The following is an 18591-nucleotide window of genomic DNA, read 5'->3' as shown; positions in this document are numbered from 1 at the left end:
AGAGAGGATGGATGGTGGCATATTGCAGAAGAGAGGGCCTGCCCTCAGTGCTTTGCAGTGACTCAATGGGAAATTTAATTATGCTTCATTTGGCATATTTGCAAGATAATATTTTTTTACACTAGAAGACTTGAGCTTAAATTTCACAAGGAAAAATCTGTATTCAACATAATTTCAATTTAATGATACTTAATGTTTCTAATAAAAGAAAGGAAAAAGCAGTAGAGGGAAATGAAAAAGAGAAGGAAATGTAGGGACTACAGCTTCTGGATTCTACATTTCCTAGGAAAATGTAAAAAAAGGAATTTCTGGTTTTAGTTACTGGCTTTTTTATTATAGAATTTTTTAAAAGCTATAACTAGTCTGTGTTCTTACTTCCTATTACGGGCATGGTTTCTGCATATGGAATTGAATTATTAATAAACATTTCACACTTCTAATGAGCACCCGCTGTCTTCTTTGGGTCAGTACATTTTTATCATTTTTAAAGGAACATTAATCACATATGCCAAATTACTACCTAATTTGATATATTGCTTTAAAATAATTATTTTGAACTAACTTTAGACTTAGAAGAAAGCTTCAAGAATAGTACAGAGTTCCTGGATATCTCCCACCCAGCTTCCCCTAATGTTAACATCTTGCCTAACCAGAGTGCAGTGATTGAAATGAGGAAATTAACTTTTATACGATACTATTCACTAAATTACAGAGCTTCTTCAAATAAAAAAAAAATACTTCTAGAAATAATTTTTAAAATCTCAATATTTTAAAATGATATAAATAGCAACAGATTGGTCACAGCAGTTGAGATATTTGCAAATTGGAAGGAAGATCATAAGAAATCATGTAGACTCTACCATGGATGAGGAAGCAAGAGGCAAAAATACAGATGAGAAGGTAAGAGATAAGAATCCCAAGAGTATGTCTTACAGACATTTTATTGGAGTCCAAATGTAGATGAAAAAAGGTAAATGTGAAAAGGGTAACATTTACAGAAAGAATGGCTGAGAATTTTCCAGGAGCGTTGATAGACAACATAGCCCAAATATAAAAAAAGAAATTCATACCTAGTTACATGTTATTAAAATGTTAAAACAAACAAAGCTAAAGAGAATATATTAACAGCAGGCAAAGAAATAAGATAGACTACCTTTAGAGGCAGGATTAGCTGACTGATTTTTGAATAGCAACTACAAAAATCAGGAAACAAAGGGAGACGATCTCTAAAATGCTGAAACAAAATAAATGGAACCTAGAATTTTATACCCAGAGAAAATATGCTGCAAGAATAGAAGTAAAATACAAACATCTACAATAAACAAAGATCGAAGAAATTTGTCACTAGCAGAATCTCACAAAAGAAAATTCTGGAACATTTCAAGTAGATGAAAAATAAACACCAATGTAGGGTCATGTTTCATTTGAAATAGGCAAAAACTGGAAACAACCCAACTATCCATTAATAGTAAAATGGATCGATGAATTGACATAGTTATGAAATGAAATTATGTACGATGAAAATAAATCGGTGTTTTTACCCAGTGATATAAATGCGTCTTGCATTCGTAATGTTGAGCAATAAAACAAAATATACTATGAAAGGACACAAGCAATTTGATTCCATTTATATAAATTTCAAAAACAAACAAAACGGAAGTGTATAGCTATGGATGTAAACACATGCAGTAAAAATACTTTCGAAAAGTCAGTAAGTGGTGATATAACTTCATGATAATAGTTTTCTCTGAGGGGTGCATAGCAAGTAGTAAGACATAGGTAGGGGACTTTTAATATTAGTAATATTCTCTTTCTTGACTCGCGTGGTAGTAACATTAATTTTTTTGCTTTGCCGTCATTTATTCAACTTATATATTCATTATATACTTTCTTCTATATTTTTTAAAAATGAAATAAAATATTTTAATAACCTGAAATTAGATATAATAAAATGAATAGTAAGTTTTTGGAGCACGACTAAAGAAAAAAAGATTCTAGAGGGAGGGGGTAACTGCATATGAAATATAAAAGTTTCTACTGAAAAAAATAGATACGATTATATAAATTTTTTTTTGTCCTTTGTGAATACATAAGTGGTGTGTAAAAGGTAAGCAAATTTTATTTTACCTAATGACATTAACAATTTTTTTTTTTTAATAAAAAGAAGTTTCATTGCAATGGTGTAGGGATAATGGCACCGATTTCGAAAACTTAGAGGGATTTGAATACCTCTACACACTCTGTTATGCAACTGGAAACAAGTTACTTAACCTGTTGGAGCCAGCTGCTTCCTTTCTAAAATTAGGATGACATAATTTATCTCAAATACATGTTTTAAGGATGAAGAATGTTCACATTCAAAATGACTACTCATGGTTGGCATTTAGTAATGATAACAATAATAATATAATATTTCTATTTCTAGTTGGTGACAAATACTATAAGTTAACCCTGAGAGCAGTTGTTAGAAATAGTCTCCAAAGAAATTCTAACTCAAATGGGAATAATGGGATAATGGTGCCTGTGTTGCTACATTGTAGGAAGGATTAAATAAGATAATGTGAACAGGTTCCTCATATTATATGACATGTCAGATTAGGTTATTTGAGGATAATTTAATAAAGACACCATTTTCGTAAGTGTAAATTGGGTAAAAGGAAATTAAGAGAAAAAATCCAGACTGTGTTGGGTGCTGAGATAGTGGCTGCTGCAACTAGAATGAGCGACGTATAGAGAGGGCCAGCTGATGACAGGGTGTGACCTCTACGTGAGAGACTCAGTCAGTTCTCAGTTGCCCTGAAGAAGGGAAGAGGGTAATAAACACCCTAGTTTCATTCTCATCTCTCCCTTCCATATCCTATCTGTGCTCCACCTTGGCAGGTTTTAAATTGGAGTGCAAGGGCAAGGGAGCCTCTAGGGGCACAAATAGAGTAAAGATGGAAAATGTCTGGAGAGGCAATCATAAGATCAGGATGATGAACACAGTATGGCATGTACACATTGCTTGTCATATAATAAGCACAGTAAACAGTAGCTATTATTATGTGATGATAATTACCAGTTTTATTATTTTATGTCATTGTATAGAAGGAGAAAGAGTAACAGATTATGTCATCATGATGCTCTTTACTTCCCCTGGTGTGTCTGGGAAATTCTAACTTTATTGAAGACTGACTTGAAATGATAATTTCTCTGTGAGCTCTCTTGTCTCCAAGGCAGGATGAGGAGTGCTTCCTCCATCATTCCATAGCACATCTCAAATAGAACCCCTGGAAATAATACATTGTAATTCTCTATTCAGGTATATGCCTCCTCTGTCATCTGTGATTTAACTCAAGGTCCAGTTCTTAGTGCAGAGAAAATCTACTTGTTTGTCCAAGCGCCAGCACTCCTGTGGGTGGTAGACCTCTGCCATCACTAGTAGAGGTCCAGGACAATGACTGTTCCGTCAGGGGTGGGAAACAGAGAGGAAGCTTAGGGTAGAGTACAGAAGGGTTACCATCAACACTCCCTAATAGGAACTCAGAACTTTGTGTGTATGAGACAGGATGGTGGTGGTGATAGTGATGAGCGTCCACTTAGGAAAAACTCTTCCTGATTGAGATCTTCATCTCTAAGGGGCAGTGTGGTCCATTACCCATCTTGGAATTGTTGCCATAGTACTCTTTGCTTTTTATTGAATTAAATCCCTACTATATATAATTGCTTGGTATAGCATTCACACTTTCAGTTTTTTTTTTTTTAAATATACGGAGACTTTTATAAAGTACATCTTGTTTTAAGTCCTTAATATATTCCTGCTTCTTTTTTTCTGAAACAGTGTTTTTAATGTTTTAATTTAAACTTGTCTCATAAAACTATTATTAATTTTCTCCTTACTAACTTCAGAGTTAGAATAATTCAATCACAGCCCTCTCATTACTCAAAGTTTCATTCCTTTTATGCAGCTGTTTTTAAAGCATCCATATAAAGAAACACATTGAAAACGATACCAGCAATGGACAGATACAATTTATTGAAAAAGGAAAAGTGCATCTTCCCATTTTTTAAATATATATTATCTATCTACATATCCATTTTAATTTTATACACATAGAGCCATTGTATAGATACTCAAAGTATCTGCTAACATATAAGAGGTTGTTACTTTCATCTGGTTATTCTCATCTATGTTTCTTTTTCTTCTTTTTAATCTATGTTTTGTAAGTGGAAAGATAATAAAATTTTATTTTTAACTGGTGACTGGCTTATAATGTTTTCTGTAGCATTTCTGAAAGTCTGATGATACAGAAATGATAAAAACAAATATAACAAAAGCAAAGACCGATTGGCACCCAAAGTTCAGAATGTTGAGGGGAAAAATGTCATTTGGTATAAAATTATCTTCCCAGGAAATTATAGGAAAGATACTTCAAGACTTGTGTTTGTTTAAAATCTAAGATTGGCATGAATCAAAAAACTGAGAAAACCTCACTCTATTACAAGAGAATCATTTTTTGGAGTTAGCGACAATAGAGTTCCTTTTCCTCTCCTCTCGTTTGTGCCATCCTCCTCTTTCAATCTCAAAAGAAGAAGCAAGATATAAAGTAACATGCATAGAATATTATAATTTTTTATAGTCTTCTTTGCATCAGAGTATCAGAGAAACAAACAAGAGGGTACAAGAAGACCCCTCAACTTCACAAAGCAAAATCAGTTGCATGTTATATGCTGTATGTATCACCATGTTCTTTAACTCTAAATATACACTATACATTATGAATCAACACAGAGAATTGAGCCAATGGTGAAATTCAAATCAAGTATGATTTTTAGTTAATAGAATTACACCGATGATATCTTTTCTGGTTTTAATAACTATACTATGGTTATGTATAATATTAACATTAGAGGAAGCTGGGTGAAGAATGTATAAGAAATCTGTGCCACTTTTGCAACCTTTCTGTATGTCTAAAGTTATTTAAAAATGAAAAATTTAAAAAATAATATAAAATCTGACTATATGTTACTTACAAAAAGCAGACAAATCTAAAGTGCTAATAAAGGAGGCTTTCAGTTAAACAATGGTTGCCGGATCACAGCTTTCAATGAATCCTGTTTAAACTATTTTTTAAAACAAGGAACAAGTTAAAATTTATAAAGAAGTTAAAAAATAGGACTGATGACCAATTTGTATTTTGATTTCCACAAATATAAATTGCAAGGGAAAAATTTTATGGAAGTAGAAATTTTATAGTTAAAGAGATATAGAAGACAAAGCAAACAACTGCAATATCAGAATGATACTTGGATCCTAATTTTTAAAATAAGACAAAGATCATGACATTTATGAGACAATTATAACTGCATAACTAGTGAATATTTGATGATGTTTAGGAATTACTATTAGGTCTAGGTGTGATGATAGAATTGGGGTTACATTAACAACAACAACAACAACAGAAGAAGGCTTTACTATTAGAGATCCATACTGAAATATTTATGGATAAAATGGGAAAAAATCATTGAGATAGGCATTCTGGCTATATGGGAAACTGAACTTTTATAGAATTTTCCCTTTTTCCTCCTCTTGCTAAAAGCATAAAAATTCTGAATAACATCCTATGAGACTTACTAAAGGAACTCCTAAAAAGTATACTTTACTTTCAGAGAACTAGAACTCATAAGGAAAGAGTGGGGTGCAAGAAGTGATAGAGAACAAATTGGTCACCATATTGATAAATCTAAAGAATATTGGACTGCTGCTGCCGCTGCTAAAGTTGATAATGACGATGACTAAATTGGGGTTCTTTACAAGGAAAGTGAAACGAAAATGTGAAAAAATTATGGAAAAAGAAATGGTTGTAATTAAAGTGTCTCAAGTTGCTATGTTGTCTGGAAGGATGATAAACATATTAACTTGAGATTATAGATTTGAACTTAACATCATCTATGAACTTTAACAGTGTAAAGATAACTAAAAATGACTAGGGGAAAACAGGTCAGGGGGTGGGGATAAAACAAAATAAAGCAATCCAGTAGAAGGAGAAAAAGAGGTAAAGAAAGGAACAAAGATAAAAGGATGACAAACAGAAAACTTTAAATATCATGGTGTACGTCATTCTAAACATGTTGCTGTATTACATTTCCCCAGAACAGTAACTTAAAACAACCACCATTATTTGGTTTCTGATTCTGCAGGTGGACAATTTAGGCTGGGCTCAGCTGGCAGTACTTTCTGGTCTTGGTCCAGCTCCCTCATGCATCTTCAGTAAGCTGAGAGCTGGCAGGTGATGACTCTGGGTCCTGGGCTGTCTGTCTCCTGGTGTGCATTGTGTCTCCACATGGTTTCTCACCCTCCAGTAGGTAAATCATGCTTGGTCTCATGACAGAGTCAGATTTCCAAGAGACTGAGTGAAAACATACTGTGCCTCCTGAGGCCTGGTTTTGGAGCTGGCCCACCAAACACTCCTGCTACATTCTACTGGTCACAGCAAGTCACAAGAGCCACCAGGATTCAAGGAGTAGGGAAATAGACTCTCTTCATGGGAGAAGGGACATGGCCATGTTGCAAAGGGCATAGACACAGGGAGAGGAGATTTTGGGGGGATTGTCAATTTTAAATTAGTCAGCTTCTTAATACATATAAAAGACTAAATTAAGATTAAGCAAAAAAGATAAGTGATGGAGAATGTCAAGCAATGCAAAAAGTTAATCAAAAGGAAGATGTTGAGTAAAAAGGTCTTTAAGGTAGAAAAATTTTAAAGCTCTGAGAGACATTTAATCATAAAAGGAAAATTTCATCAGAAATACATTATAATTTTGAATTCCTATGTACCTAACATTATAAAATCAAAATATGTAATGTAAAAATTAATAGAATTAATTAACTGGTAATTAAACCAATAGAAAAAAATGATAGAAATTGACAGAAAAAATTCGAGTGACTATTACTAAGATTAAAAACAGAATCTGTAACTTCCGAAACAGTGGAGATGATAATTACAAAGTAAATAAATCCTCCACTAAAAAAAGTCAGAAATCAGAGGAGCCTTGAAAGGAACGAGATAGCAAAAGTAAAGCAAAATATGTATATTCTAAAACATGTAAATAGGTTAATATTTGTTATTAAAGGGTAGATGATTTTAGTGGATCAAAACTTAAATTGATTTTATTCTGAACATTATAAATAGGCCTGAGACAGTATGACTATAAGGTAAAAATAAAAAATATAGGAGATGTATGTTAACAAACATGTAAAAATAGCATTGTATCATACATATTATTTTCAGATTAGGCAGAATCCAAGGCAAAACATTGTAACTTTCTGGATTACCGATGTGTTGAATAACTTTGCATAAAATTATATTTAGAAACAAAGTGGGAAATCTTAGAAGACTATTATGTTGACAGACGATGTACTAAAAACTCAGCAATATAGAGCTCGAGAACATAAATTATGACATACCTTCATTTATGTGACACACACTCACTGTGCAGAAGCCAGTATAATCTGCAGTCAGTGACTTTTTGTTAACAACTAAATATTCTTATTGCGATAATTCAGGAGAAGACAGCAGACTTGCCAATTTAGAGTGGGAGTTTTCTGATGAGATTGAGGTAGTAAACAATCATAAATTTCAAGAGTGGAGCAGATTCCAGAGCTGATGGTGCATCATTCACTTCAACTTGTGAGAAAAGTTGTATCTGTATTGTGACAAGGATGGTTCTAAATGAAATGCTTCTTAACCGTGTTGGTTTTGCCCTCTGTGGGATATTTGGCAATGTCTAGAGATGTGTTTTGGCTGCCGGAATAGAGTGAAGGGTGGGGGGGCGGGTTGCTATTGGCCTCTAGTGAGTAGGGCCCAGAGGTGCTGCTAAACATCTCACCATGCACACGACAGCCACCCCACCCCACCACCACCACCACCTACACACACACACACACACACACACACACACACACGAATTATCTGGCCCCAAATGTCAATAGTAACTAATTTAAACTGATATATTTAAAAGTCCTGGCACATGCTGGAGTCTAATAAAATAAAATAAAAAGGATTTGGTATAAAGCAGTGGTGCTGACAGAAGGGGGCCCACCGTGTATTTTCAGTAACGTTGGGCACTTTTGAGAGCAGATATAAAGCAGCCTGTTCATGAAAAATGAATTTCCTCTTTGAAAACTACTCAATATATTCTATTTGCCTATTCTATCCAAGTGTGAAAGAACTTAAGAAGGTTCTGATCAAAAAGTATGAACCTTCAAAATTGAATTTCAGTCAGGTGGAGAGGAAAGTCTTAATAACATCCACTAGCAGTTCCCACTTACAAATATGCTTTTAGAAACCATTTGTTCATTCATCTATTCAGTATTTATGTTTCAAATTTCTACTGTATGCGCAGCCACATCTTTTGGTGATAGAGGTGATTAAGCTGAGACCTTTTCCCTCAGCTAAGTGAGAACTGGGAGAAATAAGGATGCAAATGTTGGCTGGGTTACTAAGCTAATCTCAAAAGCTTTTTAAACTTGAGATAAAACTGCAGTATACATCTGAACTGAACACATCAATAAGGACCTAACCAGATAGACAACTACTGAGAATTCAAACATGGGGAAAGAAAATCATAATATGCAATATTTTCTTGATATTGTTCATCACAAAAAGGCTCTAATTTTGGCCTTACAACAACTCAGTGACATAGCTGTTATTAATCCATTTATAAATGAGGAAATTGAGACTCAATGACTTTGAGTCTCCTGGCCTCGTTCACAGAATTTGGGTCATGGTGTAGGGATTTGAATCCTAGGGTTAATGATGTGCCTACTGCACGAAGGTCCAACGTGATCTGCTTAAGAAAGGAGTACCTCTCCCCATTCTTGCACACCTGCTCTACCTGTAAGTGTGAACCATATAGAACTGGGGGTTGGGACATGTCGGATGAAAGCAGAAGGTAGGGAATCTCAGTTATCTGAGCTTAAGGAGAACCTGACTTCTCCCTGATGGCCGGCTTTCTTATCCTCTTCACACTTTAGTATTTCTATTATAATTTCTTTGTCCCATGAGTTACTTCAAAGTTTTTAAGTTCCAAACATTTCTTATTTTTAAAAATTATCCTTTAGTTATTAACTTCTGATTGAATTGGATTGGTATAATATGTTCTTTAAAAAATATATTGTGGATTGATTTATGAACTGCATATGGCCAGTTTTTGCAAAAATTTCATGTATGCTTGAGAACAGTCTCGAGCTCTGATTGTTGCTTATTATATGTCCATTATGTGATTTTTTTGGTATAATTTACCTATCAATACTTAGAAGTATAGTAAAATCTACATGGTGGAGATATCTTTCTCTAGTTCAATGGTTTTTTTTTCCTTTATATGTTGTGAGGAATAACATATAAATTTTTAGAACTGTTGTATGCTCTTAGTAAATTAAACACTTTAATCAATATAGAGTGTGGCAGACATGAAAACAAACCTCTCAGGTTTCTAGCTGCAGGGAGCATTATTACCTGTCCCCACAACTGTTGTGTCTTGAAATTTATCACTGTGTTCATGTGGAAGCCACTCATTTCATGATCTCCTGTCAGCCAAAGACCAACGTGGCAGAGATACAAAAGTAACCTGTTTCTGGAAGACATGGGACTCCGATGACAGGGGGCTTTGACTCAGCGTCACTCTCATATTTACCATACTTTTATGAGAACTGTACCACTCTAAGACTTTTTCTTTGGTTTTCTGCATTTTTAGTGTCATATGTCTGTATGAAGAGTCCTTCCTTTCTTTCTTTCTTTCTTTCTTTCTTTCTTTCTTTCTTTCTTTCTTTCTTTCTTTCTTTCTTTCTTTCTTTCTTTCTTTCTTTCTTTCTTTCTCTCTCTCTCTCTCTCTCTCTCTCTCTCTCTCTCTCTCTCTCTCTCTCTCTCTCTCTTTCTTTGTATTTTTCCTGCTTGATATTCTCTGAGCTTTCTGTCATTAATTTTAGAAAATTCACCACCATTATTATTTCAAATATATCTTCTCTGTTGTTTCCTTTTTTGCCGTCTGGGATTCCAACTTTGCATATGATAAACCTTTTGATATTAACCCACAGTTCTTATACATTCTGGTCTGGCATTTTTTTATTATTATTGTTTTAAATACTTTTTTTTCTTTGCAATTCAGCTTGAGAATTTTTATTGCTGTATCTTTAAGAACTTTGATTCTTGCCTTAATTGTGTCCATTCTTAATTTCTCTTACAGGGCTTTTGACTTCTAGCATTTCTTTGTGTTTCTTTCTTAGAATTTCCATCTCTCTAGTAAATTACCCTTCTGTTCTTGCATGTTGTATACTTTTTCCATTAGAATTCTTAATTTTAGTGATTATATATGCCTATGTAGTAATCGTAAAATCTGCGTAATAGCTGATTCTGGTTCTAGTGCTTGCTTTATTCAGACTCTTTTTTTCTTGCATTTTAACTTTTTTTTTTTTTGCTGAATATGATTTTGATATTGTGATTTATAATAATAAATACATATTTTGTCCTTCATCCTGGTTCCTGGCCAGAGCTCCAAAAACCTTTACAATTTCCTGAGCAATAAAGGTGCTAAGAGTATCTCTTTTTTCCTAATATTTGTCTTTGACCCCAGTTTCTGACGTAGAGCTTCTAAGGTCTTGGAATTTCCTAAATGATAGGAGGGTCTTTTGTTCTAATGAGGAAACTCTCAGCGGGCTCTTGGATGGTTTCAGTGTGGGGGCTAGTCACCAGAAAGACCAAGCTATGATTAGACACTTGGAATTTTTAGCCTTACTGCTCATCCTTGAGTGAGAGGAGAAGGGCTGGAGATTGAATTAATAATTGATCATGCCAATGAAGCTTCCATAAAACTCCCTCAACTCTGAGTTTGAAGAGCTTCTGGGTTGGCAATCACACCAAGATACTGGGAGGCAACACGCAAGGAGAGAGCATGGAAGCTCTGCACCCCTTGTTCCACATCTACCCCTGTGCATCTCCTCCATCTCTTTGTTCCTGAGTTCTTTTTTAAATTAAATCTTTTTCTAATAAACCAGTAAATGTGTTTCCCTGAGCCATTCTAGCAAATTATCGAACCCATGAAGGGAGTTGTGGAAACGTCGATTTATATCTGGTTGTGATTGACGTCTAAAGTCGGGCTCGTCTTGTGGAACTGAGCCCTTAACCTGTGAAATCAGATGCTAACTCCAGGTAGATAGTGTCAGGTCTGAAATGGACACCTGACTGGTGTGAGAGAATTGGTTGGTGTGAGGAAAATACCCACACATTTGGTGGTTAGAAGTATTGATGTATCTGGTAATAGGAAGTGAGGTTAATAGGCTGTATGTTAATAGGTTAATTGTTGCTGTGTTTCATATTTGCTGTAACTGCTGACTCCAAAACCTTCAGCTTCTTCTAGTGTCCTTGTATTTATCTCCTCTGTTGTTTTTGGGTTTCTCTAACAGCTCCTTAAATAGAAGCTGTGTTTTTTAATCTCTTTCAGCTTTGATCCACTGTTATCACATTCGATCCTATGGACGTGTTTGTAACATTTAGGAAAGCATTCTATAATCTTATAATTAAATCTCAGTCTTTTAGTAGATCTGTGTCCCTGGACTGTGAGCTTCACAAGCAGGTCTCAGCTTTTTTTTAATGCCTTAGGTGAGACCGAAAGGCTCTTGGGTATTAGAGCTGGATAATTGCTCTTTTCCCAGGTCAAATAAGGATCTGGAAAAGGCTTCTTCCTTGAAGAGTAGACCTTTCTTATGAGAAAGCTCTGCAAATTTCAAAGTGGTACCTTCTCTTTCTTTTGCCAGAAACACCAGGAGATTTTTCTTGATTTTTTATTATGAGAACTTGGTGATGCTACTGGAAGCAAATCTATGAAAATGTGGGGTCTCCCTTAACACTAGGCACCTTGGAATTTCCACTCATAGTCCAATCTACACTCAGCCTCTAGCAATTTGTCAAAACGACTATTTAAACTTTCTTGTAAGTTTATGGCTCCAGAGATTTATGATCCCCATAAACTGAAATTGGGCTGATTCTCTGTTTCAGTTGAGGTTCTCTGTATTTTCCTGTATTTCTATATTTCAGGATGGTGCTTTGTCCTGTGAGTTCAATTCTTTGTTGGGTCTGAGGAAAGTAATTTTTTTTTTCAGTTCTGTTTTTTTTTTTATGTGTTCTAAGAATGAGAGTAATGATTTCTAAGCTCTTTACATGGAGCTGAAACCTGAAATTGTCGTCTTTTTGAAGCACTTTTTTACTTGAGATAAACTAAAAGAAGTATATATTTATTCTTGGCTACCTCATTGATTTGGCTCAAGTCCTACTGTCTTTGGCTGATAGTATTAATAAATTGTAGGGTTTTAAAAATTCAAATTTTGTCTTTTTTTATCAGTGCAATTTGATCTACTTTAAAATATAGTGGTATTATAATTTTTTTATATTCAAGAACATTAGAGAAGTCAATTTAATTTGAAAGTAAAAAAAGCACAGGGCAGTGTTTTAATAACTAGAAAGGAGATTTGATCATTCAGTGAATTAGTTATTTATATTTAAGTGTGACAGAGACAATTTTAGAAACTTCATTTGTTCTCTCTTTAAGTACATAATGTATGATGGAAGTCATTTTCTTTGTGAAAGATTAGTAGCCTGAAATACATTGAGAAATACATCCATCTCAATGTTCGGAATGTTCTCTGAACATAATTTATGAGCTTGGAAAATGTTGGATAAGTCACTATTTTTGCAGCAGCTTTTTTTGTGCTTTCTATTTTAGTGAATTTTCGATCGTATATCATAAAATGTTAGACCTGGAAAGAATCTTGCAGCTTAGTTTCTCAAACCTCATCATCTTATAGAAGGGAAAACTGGAACCAAGGTAAGCTACCTGAGTAAACTCCTCCCCAAAGAGAATAAGGATTAGAACCCCTTTCCTCTCTCCCAGCTTGACAGTAGCGCCGCTCTGGGCAAAACACCCTCGAGAGCTCATGAGTAATAAAGATCTTCCTATCACAAGTCAATAATCATTGAATTTGCCTGTGAAACTGACAAAACCAACCAGAGGTGGTGCAGTGTCTCCATTTTTTTGTTGTTGTTAAATTTTATGAAAAATTCAAACAGGTTTTGAATGTTTTTAATGGTTGAACAAATCAAGAATATCCTCTTATTACTGGAATAAAATCTCTTCAGACAAAACTTTACAAAGGACAAATCAATATTCAGGATTTTTACATTTTAATATTATCCTTAAAATAACAAATACAAATTACTGGGCTTAGTCTGGCATATTTTTAATTCAACAAAGAGGGAAAAATTTAAATAAATTAAGCAAAAACTGGCTTAAATGGAGCATATCGGTAGTTGAACAATCAAAGTTTCTTTAACTACATTTATACTGCTTTGAATTTGGGCTATTTATGGGCTTTCTGGTTACCTCAAATTTTATAAAGTTTAGATAATAGAGAATTAATTCATAATGGGCTAATCTTGTTCATTATTAAAATAAAGGTCGATTTCATTTTAAGTGCATTTTTTTTTTGTCATGGCAAGTAATGCAGAACATTCTTTTAGAGTTCCTGGGTTTCTAGGTTATTTAAAGTCCAGACATAAACTAGGGCCAAGGGCATCAAGGCTAAGGCACCATGATTAAAGAATGACTCAATTTCAAAAACTGAGAAAAATGAGGAGAAAGGTGCGAGTATTCAAATGTAGTTGCTTTAGAATTCCAAGAGAGCTGTATAACATGTCGTTGTAACCTGGTTCTAATGAAGAAGGGCCATTTACCATGAGGAAGGGTAGATGAAGTGAAAATGGGATTGTCAACAGATAGTGCCTGGGGCTTTGAATACATATGTCTCACACAATTTTGCATCTTCCTTCAATTTTACCAGAATTATAATTATTTTCTGGATGTAGAGGTACTCTACTGCTCACAGAATTTTTATAGATTATTCACCTATCCACAGATTTACCTAATTGCTGATTTCTGAAGTTCACTCTTTAGAGATTCATTTATTTGGCTTTATGCTAATCCCATTATCAGTTATTCATACATTAACATGTATAATTTTAGCATCTTGATTAAGACTGATTAAACTTTCCATTTATCAAATAGAAATGCAGATACTTCAGATATATTATTTTATTTTATTTTACTTACTAAGTAGTAACTCTAGAAGGCTATTAGATAAGGTGTTTCTCAGAGCCAATAGGTAAATTGTGAAAGTGAAGGGAAAGAATAAATAGAGTAGAGGTTTTGCTGTCTAGGGGGATCTATTAATATGTTAGAAAGATAATTTAGTGAATCCTAAACATCCTAAGTTGTTTTTTATTCTAAACATTTTTAAGCCATATAAGTAATCACCCATACTAATGTTCCATAATTCTAATTTTAGGGAACTTTAAGTCCTTCAGTATAATTGAAACTTAATGGTTGGGTTCTGTTTGCAAAGTATTTATATGTCTCAAGTATCTGTATCTTTTTATTATTTGTTATCTCTTACCTATTATGTAGTTTCCTCCTAAGATATCTTTTATAGTCTAGATCTATGTGGTCATAAAATTTATCGAGTGTTAGCTTCAATTAGCATTTTGGTTTTACCATGAGAATAAGATGGAGATAAAGAGGACCAAGGAACTTGAGGGAATAAAAATCAGTCAAGTTCAACCAGAGAAACAGACCTATTATGATACATATCATCATATATATGTATGTTTGTATATATGTATATAAATCATATATGGCATAATTATAAGGAATTATGTCTATATAATATATATGTATCACAAAAATTGGCTTGTATGATTGTGAAGTCTGGGTAAACAAGTCCCCATGGCACACACTGAAGCTGTTGTTCATGAACAGGAAAGAAAATAAGACTGAACACAGGATAGACTCCATGGGCATGGTTCAAAGCTGCTTCTGCAGGTGGAATTTCTTTTGTACCTTGGAGAAGTATCAGTTTAGTTTTAAGAGTTTGAAGCTAATTCACTCAGGTCCCCTCATATTATCTGGGATAACACAGCTGGTCCCCAACTTACACTGGTTTGATTTACAATTTTTCTTCTTTATGATGGTGGGAAAGTAATATGCATTTAGTAGCAAACAAACCTTTAATTTCGAATTTCAATCTTTTTCTGGGCGAGCAATATGCAATATAACATTCTCTCATAATGCTGGGCAGCAGCAGTGAGCCACAGCACCCAGTCAGTCATGTAATCATGAAGATTTGTCATTTTCTTTGTGAAAGGTTAGTAGCCAGAAATCCATTGAGAAATGCATCCATCTCAATGTTCAGAATGTTCCTTGAACATAATTTACGAACTTGTATTCCAAGTGTGCTGTGTTGCCAGAATTTTGGGGATATTGTGTTCTGAGCATGTTTAGGGTAGGATAAGATAAGCTACGACATCCACTAGGTTAGGTGTTGTAGTAAGTGCATTTTTGACTTATGATATTTTAAATTTACGATGGGTTTATTGGGACATAACCACATTGTAAGTTGAGGAGCATCTGTGTACCTGACTTAAAGTTAACCGATTAGGGACTTTAATTGCATCTGTGCAATTTTTCACAACAACACCTAGAATAGTGTTTAATTAAATAACCGGAGACTATAGCTTAGCCAAATTGAAATATCACAAAAGTCATTACAGTGTATAAAAGGGAAAAGTCATGATGATGCCTATGGAAACTTATATGGGTAACCCCTAAAGACATGACAATTTCTTTCCAACATCTTCAGCTTTTCCTCTCATGGACCTTTTTTTAATTGAAATGTCATTATTATTAAGTCTATTAATTAAAAATAAGCATCTTGCATCACAGTACTCCCTTAATATCTTCTTCCTAATTTTACCCTTTATTTAATATGCAAATCTCTTTATAATGTTGCCCACCTACCCTCCATTTCTACACGAGCTGGTGCAGCCTCTGAACTGTCATTACTTGTTATCACAGATACATCTTTTTTTAAAAAAAAAAAAAATACAAAACAAAACTGATCATCAACTCCTGTCACCAAAACAAATACATCAGCATCAGTTGTCCAGAGTGGAAACCTGTGAGTCATTATAACATCTTTCATTCCAATACCTCATTGCACATTCAGTCATCAAATTCTCTTGAATTTGCCCACGTCACTTATTTTATTTCCCTATTTTTACTTATCAACGAATCATGTTGTGGAAAACGAATTAAGATTTTTCAATCCTCACAATAATTTATATTTTATATAAAGAATAAAAAGACAGGTGTGTAATTCAAAAGCATAATAATAGAATAGATTAGTTGGAACAAAGGAGTAATATAAATGCTAAAGTAGAATAGTTACATGAACATCAAAGTACACTAGAAAAGCTTACAAAAACATACCATACATTATATTGTAAATCATTTCATAATGCATGTTTCTGTTAGCATTATTTGAAATTATTAAATATTAGCACTTTTCAGTACATTGCATTCTTTATGTGAACTCTGAAAATATAGTCTCTCGAAATAGCAACTTAATGATTATAGCAAAAATATCATAGGCAAACATATGTCACAATCTTGAGTTGAGCAGATTTACCTACTCTTAGTACTTGCTGTTGATGAGCTATTTTTATGTTTCATTACTGGCTTTATTTTTTTAAAAACATTTTTAATGACATGTAGTTGATCATATCAAATCCTTAGTATATAGATAAACTAGAGGAAATAGTATTTAAAGGTTCTGTCTATATCTTCATAGTTACTATTGCAGCCTCTGAAACTACCTAAACCTTAGAAACTTAAAAGAACAGTAATCTTATATTTCCCCCCTGCAGAAGATCGTAGCAGGATCACAGATCAGAGAAATAGTAAATCGAATAATAAATCTCTTCCACCTGTAGAATTTATATGTAAGTGGTAAAACTATGAAGGTGGAGAGATAGGTAAGACTTGGAAACTCATTAAGATTTCCTCAAGGTTATAGGGAATTATAGAAGGCTATTAAGCATGGCGGTTATAAGACGACAGCTGTGTTTTAGAAAATAACACCAGAGACAATACTAAGGGAAGCCTGGAGGGTTGAGACTAGAGCAGTTAGAGGTTTGGATTAGTTGCCCAAATTGTGGATGAAAAAGTCAGACCTGTAAATGTTTTAACCAAGCATAAAGGTGGTATCACACCATTAATTAAACAACATGGATTTGTAGATTACAAAGCAGTGAAAGGGACAACCGAAATAGTAATATACAGACAGATTCTCATGCATATGTGGTTGCCTGAACATGTCACCTAAAGAGACTATAGATTAATAAAGAATGCCTTATGAGAATCAAATTGATCTTCATATTTTAGGGATTTTTACTTGTTCCTGAAGAAGTTTATGAGCCCATCTTTTGGCCTGTTCTTTTGGCATATTATTTACCCAAAGAGTTTATGTATAAGCTGCATTATGGGACATGTACTGATAGAAGAGGCTTCTTCTGAAGACTAAGATTTTCCAACTTAAATGATGTGGTAGAGACATGTAATGTTCTTGTATATCTGTTCTGTTGTCCTTTTGATCACATGGGAGGATTCACCTTTTCTACCCTTTTTGCATTTTGGGAATCTCATGAAAGTCTGGCAAATGGGATATGGTCAGATGTGGGACAATGTTTCTTGTGGAAAGATGTTCCAGTGCTTTCCTTCTCCTACAGTGGTGATCAGCAACATTCTTAATTGAGGATCCCCAATCCTCAGACTGGTACCATCTGTGGCCTGTTTGGAACCAGGCCACACAGCAGGAGGTGAATGGCAAGCAAATGAGCAAAGCTTCATCTGTATTCGCAGCCGCTCCCCAGCATTAGCATCGCCACCTCAGCTTTACCTCAGATCATCAGGCATTAGATTCTCATAGGAGCATTGGCTCCTGGTGCCAAAACAGTTGAGGATGGCTGTTCTTAATGATGGAATCTCCTTTAGCTCTACCTACATAAGAATAGTCTAGAGTTAAGCCTCTTACCAAACCATGGCGAATTTCTAGAAGAATCAAGGAGCGGGGACGGGGGGACCTTGTTTTGGAAGGCTCCAAGAATTGGAGTTTTGTTTCAATGCACAATCTAGCCACTCTTGATTGACACACAATAAATTGATTTCTTCTGACATTGTTGGAATAAAACATAACAGAACAGATTGATGAGCCACATCAAGATTCCTGGCCTTGTGTAAATGGGTATTTACACAATATCCAGGTACCATCCAGTTTCCTCCTACTTCACAAAGGGGCACTATTCTGGGTGTGAATTGTCTGTATGGTGTGTCTATGGATGAAATTGCCATTTAATATATTCATTGGATGATAAGCCTCTTTCCACAAGGCCTCACATTTCTCAAAGTAATAGTAATTTATATTTATTTATTTGATACAGTGGTAATAGGGATGCAGAGAAAGAGATGGATGTTAAGCTGTTTCAAAGATAAAGTCAACAAATATTATTGGTAGATGACTGTAAATGAGTAAGTTACAGATGATTAAATTTAGTAATTTAGGGGACTTAAAGAATGGCATAGCTAAAGGCATAAGACATACAAGTAGATGAATACATTTTGAGAAGAAAGATGTGATTTTATTTTATTTGGCTGTAATAATAATAGATA

General features: G+C 34.3%; 1 long non-coding RNA gene across 4 annotated transcripts in view; it reads left to right on the top strand.

Annotated features, from left to right (window-relative positions):
* LOC118601671 overlaps positions 1-18591 on the top strand; it is a 224105-nt gene that overhangs the window by 150686 nt on the left and 54828 nt on the right. The window contains exon 7 of one of the 4 annotated variants that reach the window (XR_004950496.1): positions 12757-12858. The exons of the other annotated variants lie outside the window; for them this stretch is intronic. This is a non-coding gene — a long non-coding RNA (uncharacterized LOC118601671). The remainder of the gene's footprint in view (positions 1-12756; positions 12859-18591) is intronic. 4 annotated transcript variants of the gene reach the window in all.

This window comes from Rousettus aegyptiacus, unplaced genomic scaffold (assembly GCF_014176215.1).
Source record: "Rousettus aegyptiacus isolate mRouAeg1 unplaced genomic scaffold, mRouAeg1.p scaffold_m13_p_4, whole genome shotgun sequence".
Lineage (NCBI taxonomy): Eukaryota > Metazoa > Chordata > Mammalia > Chiroptera > Pteropodidae > Rousettus > Rousettus aegyptiacus.
Note: the sequence above shows the minus strand (reverse complement) of the source record. Positions and strands in the feature narration are given on the sequence as shown.